Consider the following 17,777-nt stretch of genomic DNA (forward strand, 5'->3'; position numbering starts at 1 on the left):
CTCTTGTCCCTTTCACTTCTGCACCGTTTCTGGTCCATTTCACCTCTACAAAATCTCTTAAATAAGCTCCCTTCTCTCTGATGTTGCCCCCACCCTGGTACAGTCCCTCACCAACTCATACCTGGACTGTTGCAATAGCTGTTTGGGGGATGGAGTCTGCCTTCCTCAGGTCTCTCCTTGCCATATAGTACAGCTATCACAGAACCCTGCAAAGCAGGGCCCCTAACAATAGGCTCTTCCCCATTGTATGGTGGCCAAACTCCCAGCTCCTCCCTTTCTACCTGAAATTCAGCCCCTGCATCCTAGATCTCACCTGGCTCCTTTAGAAGTGGGACACTCTGCCCCAGTCCTTGTTCCTTCCAGTCATTTTAGATTTTCCTTTAGTATTCATTCCAAACATCTATCACCATCTTCAGATTCTTAGTTTGGTCATCCATCTGAAGTCTGTTTGCTTCTTCCTCCTCAGGGAGTTCAGAGCTTGCTCCACAGCCTTCCTCTCCTACTTGAGGAAATCATGACATGCATTGGCCTCTCAACACCCTAAATATGACCCTACCACCTCCTCAGTCTTTCATCCTGAACCTTTTCTCCCTTTCCCAGTCCAGAAAGAACCATCTATGCCTATTGTCTCATGTTTTTCTCCTTACTCACTTTTCCTCCTTTTGCAATCTGCCTTCCAGCCCCATCACTTGACTGAGACGGCTCTCTCCTATGTAACCAGTGATTTCTTTATTGCCCATCCAAGATCCTTTTCCAACTTCTCGTTCTACTTAAACTCTCTCATTAAAAAAAAAAAGTCAGCCATTGATTAGCAGTTGACCAGTGTTTCGCACATTCCTGGCACATAGTAGGTGCTGAGTAAATGTTTCCTGACAGTCTGATTTCCCCACCCTCCATTACTCCCTTACTAGGACATGGCTGTCTCCCAGATCTCTTCCTGCCTGTGACCATTCCTTAGTCTCCTTTCAGAAACCATTCTTCACATCCCTCTCCTGGGCCCTCGTCTGTTCCTATTCATCCTCTCCCTTGTTGCCTTTATGATCCCATATGGGTTTAATCATCTCTGTATAAATGACTCCCAGGTTTGGGTGTCCTTGAGGTCCAGGCCTGCAACACCTACAGCTTGCCAGACATCTTCAACCCAGTGTTCCAAATGAAATTTCAAATTCCCCCAGTCAGGAACAGGACTCATTTCTACCCATCCCTCCAACTTCCCCATTTGTTTTGGGGGCACCCCTTTGGGGGTTAGCCAGTTCTCTCATTTTGAGTCATCCCTGAGTGGTAGGTGATTTGTGGGGCTGGGAATAACCACTTTTCAACACCATTGGAAGGGGGATGGAAGGAAAGAGGGATGGGATTATCCATAATTATTAAATCATTAATTATCTAGACATGTTTTACAATGTGCTGCCCAGGTGTAAAGGGGGAGTTTGGAACCCAAATCCATGTACCTTTTAACCATGAATCCTAATTTACTCTGGTCACTTCTCTACCTCAAAAGGTCATAGGGTGAGGGAGGGGGATGTGTATATTGGGGGAGGTGGGGTACAGGCAGGAATGTGCTAACACACAAGACACAGAAAGGTTACTGAAATTTTGGAACCAAAAGTGAACTGGACTAGTTGAGTTCACAGGTTCCTTTCGAGCTTCTGAATTTCTTTGAAATTAGGGATGAACTTAAGGTTTGTTTTTGGTCTTATTTGACTAAATCCAAGCACAGGGTTAGAGAGTTGAATTATGATAAGGATAAAATCTAATGATTAAAAAATGTCACTGGTGCTTTTCTCTTGCTAGAAAAAGAAAACTTTATTTCACTGTTCTGTTCATGATTAAAGTTTCACTTTAATGAAAAATTGAATTTCCAAAAATTTTTTGGAAAAGCTTGGTATTTGGCAGCTGTTCCTTCAGATTGCAGACCATCACCTCATCCCCTCATCCTCAGACTCAAACAAATACATCCCTATCTGGTGGTCCCTGGGTGTATTCAATCCAGAAGCTGCCTTGTTTGGACTTTTTCATCATACCCACACACACTTTTCTATCTTCTCACCCTGAAAGGTCACTTCAGTCTTGGAACTCACACATGCACACCTTGTACTCTCCAGTGGGGGAGGAGGGTGCAGAGAGAAAAGACCTTTTCCCAGAATCTTCATTTGAGGAAGGGGCCTAAGCCAGCCATCTCTCAATTTCCCACCCTGATACTCCTCTGGACTTTCAGGAACCTCCCTTCCAGTCTTCCCTTTCAACTTCCTTTTGTATATAAATTCCTTGAGGACAGGAACTTTTGCCTTTCTCAAACACAGTAGGTGCTTAATAAGTATGGACTGTTTAATGACAGAGGAAAACAGAAAAGAGTTCTAGTCCCATCTAGTGGTGTACCAAGATTCTGAGTTATAATATGACAAGTCTGATGATGCTTCCTTCCGCTTTCACTGCATTCTCAAGGGTTTTCTCCTATATGAATTCTCAGATGTCTTGCAAGAGATGAACCACTGGTAAATGCTTTCCCACATTTGGTACATATATAGGGTTTCTCTCCAGTGTGAACTCTCTGGTGTTGTATAAGGCGTGAACTCTGTCTAAAGGCTTTTCCACATTCACTACATTTATAGGAATTCTCTCCTGTATGAATTTTCTTATGCTGATTAAGAGAGGAGCCATTGGTGAAGGCTTTGCCACATTCCTCACATTTGTATGGTTTCTCTCCAGTATGAATTCTTTGATGAATACTGAGTCCGGAAAAGCGAGTAAAGGCCTTCCCACACTCAGCACAGTGATAAGATTTTTCTCTACTGTGAATTCTCTGGTGTTGACCAAGGGATGAGCTGTGGCTGAAAGCTTTTCCACATTCATCACATTTATAGGGTTTTTCTCCAGTATGAGTCCTCTGATGTACAATAAGAGTGGAGCTGTCAAAAAAGGCTCTCTCACATTCATTGCATTTATAAGGCTTCTCTCCAGTGTGACATTTCTTATGCTTAATCAGAGATGTGCTGATGTTGAAGGCCTTCCCACATTCATGACATTTATAGGGTTTCTCTCCAGTATGAACTCTCTGGTGTTCAGTAAGTTGTGAAACCCAAATAAAGCCTTTCCCACATTCATCACATTTAAAGGGTAATTCCCCACCGTGGTGAAGTCTCTGATGTTTAGGAAGGGAGGACTTCCTGCTGAAAGCTTTTTCACATTCATGACACTTATAGGGTTTCTCTCCAGTATGAGTCCTCTCATGCTTAGTAAGAGAGGAGCTATTATTGAAGGCTTTTCCACATTCATCACATTTGTAGGACTTCTCTGTAATATGAGTTTTCTGATGCAACAAAAGGTAAGAACCCAGACTGAAAGTTTTTCCACATTCATTACACTCATAAGATTTTTCTCTAGTATGAATTCTTTGATGAAGTGAAAGGGAGGAGCTAAGGCGGAAGGATTTCCAGCATTCTTTACATTCATAGGGTTTTTCTCCAGTGTGAACTACATAATGCCGAATAAGGTATGATCGATGACTGAAAACTTTCCCACATTTATTACATTTATAGGGCTTCTCCCCACTGTGAGTTCTATGATGTAAAGACAGAGTTGAGCACTGACTGAAGGCTTTCCCACATTCATTGCATTTATAGGGTTTCTTTCCAGTATGAATTCTCTGATGTACAGTAAGGGATTTGCTATGGCCAAACATTTTCCCACATTCATTACATTTGTAGGGTTTCTCTCCAGTATGAATTCGCTGATGCCCAGTAAGTTGTGATATATAGAAAAAGGCTCTTCCACAGTCATTACATTTATATGGTTTCTCTCCAGTATGAATTCTCTGATGTCTATTAAGGCAAGAAATCCGGGCAAAGGCTTTCCCACAGTCATTACATTTACAGGGTTTCTCTCCAGTATGAATTCTCTGATGTTCAGTAAAGCGTGAAATCCGGGCAAAGATTTTTCCACAATAATTACATTTATGACACTTCTTCCCTGAACAGATTTTCAGGTGATGAATTAGGTCTGAATTTTGTTTGTGTCTCTTTCCATGATTGTCCAATATTTGAGAAATTTTTCCACTAAGAATGTTTTGGTGTACATTGAGAAATGACCTTGAATGGAAGCCCCCTCCCAAATCTTTAATTTCTTGGTCTCTCCCCTCAATAAAAATTTTCTCATTCATTTCCTCAGAAATTCTCTCCTGGTTTCCCTGATGCTTCTCCAACATGTCTTCATCTTCCTCCCAGGTTTTTCCCAACTTATCCCAAGGTCCATCCATTATCACCCCCTGATATGCCTCTTCCTCAGCAAAGCTTTGCTTTGGAGTTGATACTCTGCTCTCTGGCCTTGACTCCCATCCTGAAAGATATAAAAAATTCATATTTCTCATGGTAGGAGAAAGAAAACAGTAGCAATGAAAATGGGATGGAACATGGACATTTGAAAGCTCTCACACAAAGTGTGTGTCGGGGGGAGGACAGTAAGATAAAGATGGAATAGAAGATGGGGAGAGGGTTCAGCTTATGACATTCAGAGCTGGAATGAATCCCAGAGTCTAAGAGGAGGGGAAACTGGGCTTCTTCTGTTTGGACAAACAAAACCAGAATGTATCAACCTTCCAAGACTCACCAGAATGGATAACCAATGCCCTCTTCAAGTTATTCATGCAGGTGCAAATGACCCAAAGGAATCTCAGAGATTTGTACAGGATACAGAAGTCCTCAAGGACATTGGTGGTATTTTCATCACTAATGCTGATCAAAGGCAAAGACTTCTTCAGGGGCGATAGGCTAGGTAAGAACACCCTTGCCTCTAATCATAAGGATCTACTTCATTGAGCATGAAATGGAAAAGATCCAATGGGGAGGAAGAAAGTCGCCACTGTATATCCACCTGGTAAGGTGTGGAAGGGGCACTAAAGAAGACCAAGGAGTCTAGCCCTATGGAAACCCAGGAGCTCATAGGAAAGTAGACTAAGAAGGTCAAGGAGTACTAAGGATGACCAAAAGGGGTCATTTTCTAAAAAAAAAGTCTAATAAAATAGGGAGAAATTATAGGTGAGGGCCTGTGTAGTGTGTGTGCCACAATGATTTTTTTTTTAAGTCAAGGAGATAGGGTTTGGGGAAGATAGTAGAGTAGATCAGAAAATTCCAAGTTCTCTAGATTTCCTCCATAAACAAGATAAAATAGTGCCTGACTACAAACATAGAGCAGTTAAAAATAAACAAGAGTTGGGGCAGAACAGTGGTCCTCCTGAGACAATCAGAGAAGATCCAAAGAAAAATTCCAGAACAAAGTTTGGTCCTTGTGAAGTGTAAACACCTCCAGGAAAGTTTCACTAAACTAGTAAGCTCTACTGAGCCCTAGGGTTACCTGGGCTGGGAGGTAGCCCTGGCCCAAGCCACAGGAACTTTCACCTCCAGGCTTGTGTCCAGAGTCAGACCTCTGAGCTAGGGAAGATTGAGGGGAACCTTTGCTGATAAGGGACACGAGGCCCATCTGTGCTGCCAGGATGCAGCCCTGGGCAGAAAGGAACCAGAACAGGCCTGGCTGTGGGCACTGACAGGAGGGTGGAGTCCTTGGCTTTGGTTCCAGGCCAGAGGGGAGAACTGAAGGAGGATCTGAGACCAGGGGCACCATCCCCCACACCCCAGGACTGGAGGCGATCACAACAGCAAGCTGCTATATGCTAGAAAAAAAGAAGAAGAAGAAATTAGAAGGTAAAGGAGACAAAAATCCAGCTATAGAAAGTTACTATGGGAATAGAGAAGAGTGGGATTCATCTTCAAAGGAGGAGGTAAAATAAAAAAAAAAAAAAAGCCTCTCCTCAAAAGAGTCATGTCAAATGGTCACCTGCCCAAAAAGAATTCATAGAAGAACTTAAAAAGACTTTAAAAGTAAAATGATAGAGATTGAGGAAAAAAAACTTTTTAATTAGAACAATCCAAGAAAAAGATTGTGAAAAAAAGTCAACCAATTAGAAAAAGAGATCCAGAATCTTAAAATTGAAAATTACAATTGGGCAAGGGGAAGCTAGTGAAGTTGAAAGAAATCAAGAAATTAAAAAACAAAATATAAAGAATGAAAAAAATGGAAGAGAATTTGAAACAACACATAAAAAACAACTGATCTGGAGAAGAGACAAAGAAGAGAAAATATCAGAATATTCGGACTACCTGAAAGCTATAATAAAAAAAAGAATCTTGATATAATAATATAATAGATAATTGAGGAAAATTGGCCCAAAGAGTTAAAACAAGAGGGGAAAACAGAAACAGAAAAAAATCCATCAATCAATACCTGAAAGAGATCCCATAAGGAAAACCTACAGGAATGCCATTAGTCAGATTCCAAAAACCCAAGCTTAGGGAGAAAATGTTACAAGGAACAAGAAAAAAACAATTTAAATATAGCAGTGCCACAATTAGAATCATACAAGACCTAGCCATGGCAACACTCAAAGACCACAGGTTGGGACTTCCAGGAGCCAAGATGGCAGAATAAGCAGTAAGTCACTCTCACTCTCCTTTATTGACCTTGAAAAACCCAGAAAATTCTCACCGAGAAAAAATCCTGGAACAGTGGAGCCAGACATCACATGAAGAGGCACAAAAACATATTATAGTAGAGGGAGATGAGCATTGTTTGAACTTTACTCTCATTGGATTTAGTTCAAGGAGGGAATAACATACTCAGAAATCTAACTTGCCTTACAGTCATTGGGAGGGGAAAGGGGGGAGAAAAGGGAGGAGGGTAGGTAGTTAGAAGGGAGAGAAGAAGTAGTAAGGGAAAAGAGAAAGAAAAGGGAGGGGAGCTGATAGAAGAGAGGGAAGATTGAGGGAGGAGGAGGCGAACAAAAGCAAAACTTTTGAGGGGGGAAAGGAAGAAAGAAATAAAAGCATAAATGGGGGAGGGGAAATAGGATGGAAAGACAAAGAAAGTAATCATAACTGAATGTGAGTGGGATGAACTCTGATAAAATGGAGGTGAATAGCAGAATAGATTAAAAACCATAATCCTACAATATGTTGTTTACAAGAAATACATCTGAAAAATGGGGATACACACAAAGGTGAAAGGCTGGGGAAGAATATATTATGCTTCAGCTGAAGTAAAAAAAAAAAAAGCAGGGGTAGCAATCCTAATCTCAGACAAAGCAAAAGCAAAAAGATCTAATTAAAAGAGAAAAGGAAGGAAACTATATCCTGCTAAATGGCACCACAGACAATGAAGTAATATCATTATTAAACATATATGCACCAAGTAGTACAGCATCCAGATTCTTGGAGGAGAAGCTGAGGGAGTTCAGGAAGAAATAGACAGCAAAACTATACTAGTGGGGGACCTCAGCCTCCCCCTCTCTGAACTTGATAAATCTAAACTCAAAATAAACAAGAAAAAAGTTAAGGAGGTGAATGTAGATATGATAAACCTTTAGAGAAAAGTGAATGGGGACAAAAAGAAATATATCTTTTTCTTAGCAGTACATGTCACATACACAAAAAGTGACCATGCATTAGGACATAAAAACCTCACAATCCAATGCAGAAAGGCAGAAATATTAAATGCATCCTTTTTAGATCATGATACAATAAAAATGATATGCAATAAAGGGCCCTGGAGAGATAGAATAAAAACTAATTAGAAACTAAATCATCTAATCCCAAGGAATGAGTGGGTCAAACAACAAAGCATAGTAACAATCAATAACTGCATTCAAGAGAATTACAATAATGAGAGAACATAACAAGACTCACAGGATACAGAGAAAGTGGTTCTTAGGGTAAGTTTTATATCTCTGAATGAATGAAACAGAGAAAAAAGAGATCAATGAATTAGTCATGCAACTGAAAAAGCTAGAAAAAGAACAAATTAAAAATACTGAAAACCAAAAGAGAGATTAATAAAACTGAAGTTAAGAAAACTATTGAGGGAGCGGCTAGGTGGTGCAGTTAATAGAGCACTGGCCCTTGAATCAGGAGGACCTGAGTTCAAATCTAGTCTCAGACACTTAACACACACACACACACACACACACACACACACACACACACACACACACACACAAACTAGCCATGTGATCTTGGGCAAATCACTCAACCCCAAAAGGGCCCCCAAAAAAAAAGAAAAAAAAAAAAACAACTATTGAACCAATAAATAAAACTAAGAGCTGGTTTTATGGAAATAAACAAAAAATCAAACAATAAAATAGATAAACTTTAGGTTAAATTTGACTTAAAAAAAAAAAGAAAGAAGAGAACCAAATTACCAGTATGAAAAATAAAATGGTAGGGACAGCTAGGTGGTGCCTGAAGTCAGGAGGACCTGAGTTCAAATCCAGCCTCAGAAACTTAACACACTTACTAGCCATATGACTTTGAGCAAGTCACTTAACCCCAATTGCCCTGCAAAAAAATAAATAAATAAAAAGGTGAATTCACCACCAATGAAAAGGAAATTAAAATAGTACCATGTTTCCCCGATAATAAGACACTGTCTTATTAATTTTTTTGGACAGAAAAACACCAGAGGGCTTATTTTCAGGGGAGGGCTTATTTTAATGAACATTGACAGCAATTTTAATAAACAGGTAAATGTGAACAAAAAAATGTACCTTTATTCAATAAGCAAATCACTGGGGAAGAACAGGGTGATGAGCTCACTGCTGCAGCTCTGATTGGATGCAGCTCGGAGCGCGGCATGCGTTTCACCCGGGGGGGGGGACGGTGCATACAGAGGGTACCGTAATGTAGCGTGTAGCGCAGGGGATCACCTTCACTACAGTAGCAATCTCAATAGGGCTTATTTTCGGGGGAGGGCTTATTTTAGAGGAATCTTACACAGTAAGGGGAGGGCTTATTTTCGGGATAGGTCTTATTATCGGGAAAACACGGGTAATTAGAAACTGTTTTGCCCAGCTGTTTGCCTATACATTTGACAATCTTAGTGAAGTGGATGAATATTTACAAAAATATAAATTGACCAGATTAACAGAAGAGGAAGTAAAATACTTAGCCCTATCTTATATCAATGAACTCCCTAGGAAAAGATCTCCAGGGCCAGATGGATTTACAAGCAAATTCTATCAAACATTTAAAGAACAATTCATTCCAAAACTATATAGACTATTTGGGAAAATTGGTGAAGAAAAAGTCCTACCAAATGCTTTTTATGATACAAATATGGTTTTGATACTTAAACCAGGAAGAGTCAAAACAGAAAAAGATTATAGACCAATTTCCTTAATGTATATAGATGTAAAACTTTTAAATATTAGCAAAAAGATTACAGCAACTTATAATGAGAATAATATACTTTGATCAGGTAGGATTTATACCAGAATTCAGAGTTGGTTCAGTATTAGGAAAACTATCAGCAAAACTGATCATATCAACAACAAAACTAATAGAAACCATATGATTATTTCAATAATGAAGAAAAAGCTTTTGACAAAATACAACACTCATTCCTATTTTAAAAAAAAAACAACTAGAGAGCATAGGGAATAAATGGAGCCCTCCTTAAAATAAGTAGCATCTACCTAAAACCATCAGTAAGCATTATATAATAGGAATAAGTTAGATGCATTTCCAAAAAGACTGGGGGTGAAACAAGGATGTGCATTATCACCCCTGTTATTCCATATGGTACCAGTAATGTTAGCTTTAGCAACAAGAGAATAAAAGGAAATTGAAGGCATAGAAGAAGCTAAATTATCACTCTCTGTAGATGATATGATGATACTTAGAGAATACTTGAGAATCAAGTAAAAAACTACTTGAAATAATAAACAACTTTAGCAAAGTGGCAGGATACAAACTTGCACAATTCATCAGCATTTCTGTATAAAAAGTCCAACAGTAAGCTATAAAAATAGAAACTCGATTTAAAGTTACCGAAGACATTATAAAATATTTGGGAATCTACCTGCCAAAATAAAGCCAGGACCTATATGAACACAACTACAAAACACTTTTCACACAAATAAAGTCAGATCTAAATAATTGGAAAAACAGCAGTTGCTCCTGGCTGGGTCAAGCTAATATAATAAAAATAGCAATTCTACCTAAATGAATTTACTTATTCAGTGCCATTCCAATCAGCAACCAAAAATCATTTCATTGGACTAGAAAAAATTATAACAAAATTCATCTGGAAGAACAAAAGGTCCAGAATATCAAGAGAATTAATGAAAAGAAATGCTAGGGAAGGTGGCCTGGCCACACCGGGTCTTAAATTGTATTATAAAGCAACAATCATCAAAACTACTTTGTGCTAGCCGAGAAATAGATCACTGATCAGTAGATCAGTGTAATAGGTTAGATATACAAGACACAGTAGTCAATGACTATAGCAATCTATTGTTTGATAAACCCAAAGACTCCAGCTTTTGGGATAAGAACTCATTATTTTACAAAAACTGCTAGGAAAGCTAGAAAATAGTATGACAGAAACTGGGCATAGACCAATATCTGACACAGTTTACCAAAAAAAAAGTCCAAATAGTTATACAACTTAGATATAAAGACTGATACTATAAGCAAATTAGAGGAGCAAGGAATAGTTTATCTGTTAGATTTATGGAGAATGGAGGAATTTATGACCAAAGAAGAGATAGAGAACATTATGAAATGCAAAATAAATAATCTTGATTACATTAAATTGAAACATTTTTGCACAAAGCCAATGCAATCAGGATTAGGAAGGAAGCAGAAAACTGGGAAAGAATTTTTACAACCAGTGTCTCTGATAAAGGCCTCATTTCTAAAATATACAGAAAATGAGTTAAATTTAAAAGGATATAACTTATTCCCCAATTGATAAGTGGTCAAAGGATATGAATAGGCAGTTCTTCAAAAGAAAAAATTAAAGCTATCTATAGTCACATGCTCTAAATCACTATTGATTTGAGAAATGTAAATCAGATTAACTCTGAAGTACCATATCACACCTATCAGATTGGCTAACATGACAAAACAGGAAAATGATAAATTCTGGAGATGTGGGAAAATTGAAACACTAATGCATTGTTGATGGAGTTGTGAACTAATCTAACCATTCTGGAGAACAATGTGGAACTATACCCAAAGGGCTGTAAAAATGTGCATTCCTTTTGACCTGGCAATGCCCCTTCAAGGGCTGTATCCCAAAGAGATCGTAAAAATAGGGAAAGGATCCACATGTACAAAAATATTGATAGCAGCTCTTTTTGTGGTGGCCAAGAACTGGAAATTGACGGGATGCCCATCAGTTGGGGAATGGCTGAACAAGTTGTGGTATATGAATGTAATGGAATACTACTGGGCTATAAGAAATGAAGAGCAGGCAGACTTCAGAGAAACCTGGAAAGACTTATATGAACTGATGCTGAGTAAGGGGAGAAGAATCAGGAGAACATTTTACACAGTAACAGCAACCTTGTATGACGACTGACCTTAATAGACTTAGCCCTTCTCAGCAAGACAAGGACCTAAAACAATTCCAAAGGAATAATAGAAATATTAGTAGAATTATTAGAATAGAAATAATAGAAAATGCCATCCACACACAGAGAAAGAACTATGGTGCCTGAACGCAGAGAGAAGCAGGCTATTTTGTTTTCTGCTTTGTTTTGTTTCTTCTTTCTCATGATTCCTTCCATTCATTCTAATTCTTCTATAGAACATGAATAATGTGAAAATGTGTTTAATAGGAATGTATATGTAGAGCCTATATCAGACTGCATGCTGTCTTGGGGAGGGAAGGGGGAAGGAGAGGGACAAAATTTAAAACTTATGGAAGTGAATGTTGAAAACTAAAAATAAATAAATGACCTTAAAAAGACCACAGGTCTTGGAACACTGCATATAACAAAGAGCAGAATAACTGGGGCCGTGGCAGAAAATATACTCAGCAAAGTTAAGCATAATCCTGAATACTTTTTGTGGATTTCTTTTTGGTTTTTTTTGGGGGGGGGGTTGCTTTTTGGAGGGGGGGGGGCGGGGCAATTGAGGTTAAGTGACTTGCCCAAGGTCACATGGCTAATAAATGTTATGTGTCTGAGGCTGGATTTGAACTCAGGTACTCCTGATTCCAGGGCTGTGCCACCTAGCCACCCCAAGTAGATTTATTTTTATTTTTTGCTTTTAAATCTGGATTTTTTTTCAAAGAGGATATTTAATGAATTTCCAGACTCTCAGGACTTTGCTAAAAAAATTTAAAACACCCTGAACTTAATAGAAGATTGGACATATAAGATCCAAGAGAAATATAAGGCACATATCAAAGACTAATTATGAGAGACTCAATAAGAACAGACTATTTACTTTTTATATGAGGAAATGTAAGATGTATGGTATTAAGACTGTTATTAGTAATGAGATAGTTCAAAAGAAAGTTTGGGGTAGAGTGGAGTATGATGTGATTCTAAAAGGTAAAACCATTTAGGAAAAAGTACAAAGAGTAATTATCTTATACAAATGAGGTGTGAGAAGAAGGGACACGAAGGAATTAGATGGGGAGGAGGGCTGGTAGTTCTGGAACCCTACTTTCATCAGGAATGGGCTTAAGAGGAAATAACACAGATATCTCTAGAAAGGCATGAAAGTCTTCTCAGTTCATGAAGAAATGAAAAGCAAAGGGAAGAGGATGAGGGAGGGATTTTTAGAGGGGAGAGGGAGGGAACAGGATAAGGGGAGGGCAATAGAAGAGTGTTTAGATTAACAGGAATGGGAAGATAAGGGACAGATGTTGGAGAGGGGCTAGATGAAGTTAACAGGAGGGCAAGGTAGCAGGTAGAAGTAAAGTAGAAGAGTTAGGAGGAATAGGAAATACAAAATACACACACCAACATAAAATAAAGATCAGGAATAGAACTTATTAGGGAAAAAAAAGCAAGGGTAGTAATCATGATCTCAGACAAAAGTAAGGTAGATTTAATAAAAAGAGAAATAGGGAAACTATGTTATACATCACCCACATTAATCAATATTGTTTTAGACTATTTAAAATAACTAGACAGTATAAGGTTAGAATATTGTTATGGTGCAGGAAAGGACAAGTTGGTAGACTTAAAAAAAAAAGGAAAAACTCAGATTTATAAAGGAAGAGGTTCTCCACCCTTGGAGAAACAGAGGACAAATAAGTATAGATGCATATGAATTTATGTGTCTATATATGAGTATGATTATAGGTATCTAAGTATATGTATGTGTATATAAGTATATGTATGTATATATGTGCGTGTGCTTATATGTCTGCATATGTGTATGTATGTATATATAAATATATCCAAGCTTAATTGTATCCTTCTTGGGGGAAGTAGGGAGGAAGGGGGAAAAAAGAACCAAGTAAACAGTACCCAGCAGAGAACAAAAGAAAACTTGTAAGGAAGTCAGGAAGAGATGGACAGCTCTGAAAATGAGGTGCAGTGTTTATCATACAGGCTTTCTTGAAATGGAAATTTCTGGCTGCCTATCTTGAATCCTCTCTCATGTTCTGCTGTGCACATGGCAATGCTTTTTTTTTCTTATTTTGTATTTAAGTTTATAATATTTTTTTCTTTTCTTATTGTGTATTTAAGTTTAAAATAAATTAATGAAAAACAAAACAAAAAATCAGGGTAGAAGTAGAACACACAAACTCTGCCAAGGAGAAGAAGCCAAGGCCTAGGAAGAAGGGAATGAGGAGGTGAATGGGGAATCAACGCTGAAGGGAAGGAGGGAGAGACCAGGAGGCCACCAAGAGGCTCTGGGGAATTTCAATGACCAGCTCTGTGTGAACTGCACGTCAGCTTCTTTAGGGCTGCAATCATGTCCCCCCCAAGACTCTTCAGATCCCCTGAACTGGACTAGAGGAAGCCTAAGGCCTCTTCTAGGGAGAAGGAATGGCCTCCCTCCCTTACCTGCCCAGGTGCTTAAAGGGACTGCTCCCTGGGCCTTCCATGGTTCATCCTGCTGGGAGACTACCTTTGTTTTGGAAACAGGAAGTCCTGCATGTGGAGGGAGAAAACAGGACCTGGTTGTCTGGGCTGGGGACAAGCCCCAGTGCTTATCCGGGAAGGAAGAGAAAACCCAGTGTAGGAGCCTGGACCCGGTGTTATGCTCCTAGACACATGGGGGCTCCAAGGGGACCTTACCATGCAACATGTGTGGGGGACAGGCTGGGCCTCGAGGCTGGAAAGAGGCCCGGGAGAGCCAGCCTCAGGAGCCACAAACAAAACCTGACCACTGTCATCCCAAGAATAACAGCAGAGCAAAGCATGATGGTGCCAAGCAGCAGGGTGAGAGGCTCAGATGGGGGCTGCCTTACCCAGGGAGACCAGGTTTCGGTAGGTCTCCAGCATCACGTCCTGGTATAGCTCCCTCTGAGCAAGGCCCAGCCGCCCCCACTCCTCAGGGGTGAAGTCCACGGCCACGTCCCTGAAGGTCACAGGCTCCTGCAATAAAGGATCCACAGCAAGTATGACCCATCCAAAGACTGTCTGGGGCTGGGGGGAAGTGCACCAGGAGGGGCCTGCCCAGGGCAGGGTTGGTGGGGGAAGTTAGGGCCTGAGCCTCAGAATGAAGACTCAGTCTGGTGCCAGAGGATTGGCCTGCATGGGCAGGACTCCCTCCATAACCACAGGCTGGGCTGCCCTCACTGGAGTCTCTAAGCAGAGGCTTCTGTGCCCCCTCCCTTTATGACTTTGGCCAAGCCCCACGGCCTCTCTGGGCCGCCCTTTACATTCCGCACCCCTGCCGGAGTACAACCATGACTGCCCAGGAAGAACTGGGCAAGGAGACAGCATTCGGCAGCACCTGTTGTGTGCCAAGAGCCCTGCCGAGCACTCAGCAACAATTACTTCATTGGGTCCTCACAACAATCTTGCAAGGTAGGTACTATTCTGTTAGTATTCCCATTTTCTAGATAAGGACACTGAGGCAGAGAGGTGAAGTGACTTGTCCAGGGTCACACAGCTAGCATGTGCCTGAGGCTGGATTGGAACTCATGTCTTCTTGTCTCCAGTCCCAGTGCTAGCCACTGTCCTACCTCACTGCCACTGGGCCACCTAGCTGCCCAGAATTGAGTGGACAATCTTGCAGCAAGACCACACCTGAAACAGGAGAACTGTGTTTGGTTCACGCCAGGGATGGCATCTGCCTGAGGAGCTTTCACAGCTCACAAGAGCAGGGTTTGAGGGTGAGCCTCTTCCTCAGTCTACCCCAAACCTCAGTTTAGATCCTGAGCTCCTGGGGGCATTACAGAAAGGCACAATGGGGAGGGGCTCTGGTGATCTATCCCCTGCTTTACTGAGCCTCACTTTACTCCTGTAACACAGGAAGAATTGTACAGAGATGGGAGCTGGGATGTGTTCTTAAAGATGCCGGTACAGAGGGGCTGCCCAGAAGGAGGCCACAAGGACAAGACCCAACAATCCATTAAGGGGCATTTCTCAAGGGCCCATTGTACAGGCCCTGCCCTCGGGGCATTGACATTTAATCAGGGGAGACCCCATGCATATAAGTAAATATAATATGAGGCTAAAAATGTAGGAAGACTCCAAACTGCCAAGAGCTTGAAATGACAGAAACATTTATATTTGCTTCCTGGAGGTGACAGGAAACCAATGGAGCTTATTGGACGGTGGGAGGAGGGGGGGGGGGGGGGAGTCATACCTGTGCTGAGAAAATCCCTTTGGTGGCTTAATGGAGGATGAATAGGAGTAGAGAGGGACTCAATGCAGAGAGAACCACCAAAAGGTTATTGTAACAGTCTGGGTGTGCGGTGAGAAGGGCCCGTGCCATGGTGGGGTCCTTGTCAGAGGAGAGAAAGGGGCATACTGGAGACATGCTGTGGAGGTGAAATCTACAAATAATGCTGTGGAGGGGAAATCGACCAGAGATAGGGGGGTGGAAGAGGGGGGCGGTGAAATCGATCACAAATGCTACACAGGTGAAATCACAAGGCCTTGGCACCATGTTGGATATGAGGGGTGAGAGGGAGGGTGGGAGAGGAAGAGGAAGCGGGTGAAGGCCAGGGGCAGAATTTGGAATGAAAGATTTTTTTTAATGTTAAAAATTAAAATGTAAACATTCTTTTTCATTTAATATTTTCCCAATTACATGTAAAAATTTTTAACATTCATATTTTTAAATTTTGAGTCCCAAAGTTTCTCCCACCCTCCTTCTCCTCCCAGACTACCCTCTCCCCCACAAAAAAAAAAAAAAACCAAGAAAAAATAAAGTTTAAAAAAGTATGCTTCAATCTGCATTCAGACTCTATCAGTTCTTTCTCTGGAAATAAACATTTTTCATCTGTCAAGATATTTGGAAACACCCTGTTTTCCTGATCTAAGGCCCAGCAAGCAGGCCATACCCTGAGCTTGGTATAACACCAATCCTTTGTACTCACCCTCTGGATTATCAGCTCCAGGTGTTCCCCGAGGGATTTATGATTTTCATATTAATCACTAATTTCCCAGGGACCTGAGAGCCAGAAGCAACTGCTATATTGCATCAGAAAGTAATAGATCAAACCCTCTGACACAACAATTCCTGTGCTTGTGTCACTGCTAAGTGAGCCAAGCCAAAGGCTGCACACCTCTTCCCCCCACACTAACTCTGGGGGGTACCCCACCAAATGGTCACAAGGCTCAAAAACCCTTATGCAATGATTCTAATGACTTAGAGACTATTCCCACAGCACTCAAGAACCTCCCCAAATACCTGCACATTTGGGCTTGCAATGGGAACTGTTTTCTTAAGATTTCAGGATGACTGTGTTGGGTTCCATATTTTTGTGTGGTTTTCAGGCTCATAAGCCCTACACCTGGTCCAGCATGTCAAGCCCTGCTCAGGAGGACCTTGGTTTGCAAACCAGTTTTCCTCACTCTGAAATTAATTAAACCATCACTTGATTCCTGCCACCCTGCCTTTGGCCTGTTTTGTTTAGCTCTGGTTAGAGACTGGTCCAGTCTGGATTACATTTAAAATTCTTTTATCACATCCTAAGTCCTTTGGAATTGTACTGGATCATTGTATTGCAGAGAACAGCTAAGTCATTCACAGCGAATCACTGTACAATGTTGCTGTTACAATGTACAATATTCTCCTAGTTCTCATTTCACTTTGTGCTGTTTTTGTGTAAGTCTTTCCAGGCTTTTCTGAAATCATCCTTGCTCCTCATTTCTTATAGCACAATGGTATTCCATTACATTCATATACCACAACTTGTTCAGCCATTCCCCAGTGGATGGGCATCCCCTTGATTTCCAATTCTTTGCCACCAGAAAAAGAGCTGCTATCAATATTTTTGTGCATGTGGGTCCTTTTCCCTTTTGTTTTTGTCTCTCTTTGGGATACAGATCTTGTATATACTGCATTGCTGTGTCAGAGGATGTGAACAGCTTTATGGCCCTTTGGGCAGAGTTCCAAATTGTTCTCCAGAATGGCTGATGCTCCCAACTCCACCCACAATGCCTCAGTGTCTCAATCTCCCCACATCCCCTCCAATAGCTGTTATTTTCCTTTGCTATCACATTAGCCAACCTGACGTGTGGGCTGGCAATTCAAAGTTGTTTTAATTTGCATTTCTCTCAGAGGGATTTAGAACATTTTTTCATATGACTACAGATACTTTTGATTTTTTCTTCTGAAAACTAGTTATTCATGTCCTTTTGATGGGGTGCTTGGGATTTATGTTTGTGATATCAGTTTGTAACATGTTTGTAAAATCAATTTGTAAAGCCAGTCTGTAAAATAACATTCCCCCTCCCCAGCCTCAGAGCATTAACTCTGCCCCTTCCCCTGCCAGTACTGTGCCCAGCAACAACTCATGAACTG

General features: G+C 40.7%; 1 pseudogene; it reads right to left on the bottom strand.

The window, feature by feature from the left end:
- Positions 1–15,146, bottom strand: part of LOC138172923 (zinc finger protein 420-like) — a 30,620-nt pseudogene extending 15,474 nt beyond the window's left edge.
- Between the last annotated feature and the right edge of the window lie 2,631 nt (positions 15,147–17,777).

The sequence above is a fragment of the Petaurus breviceps genome, unplaced genomic scaffold (genome assembly GCF_028583685.1).
Source record: "Petaurus breviceps papuanus isolate PSGF00001 unplaced genomic scaffold, PetGlider_PUasm1.0 555, whole genome shotgun sequence".
NCBI lineage: Eukaryota > Metazoa > Chordata > Mammalia > Diprotodontia > Petauridae > Petaurus > Petaurus breviceps.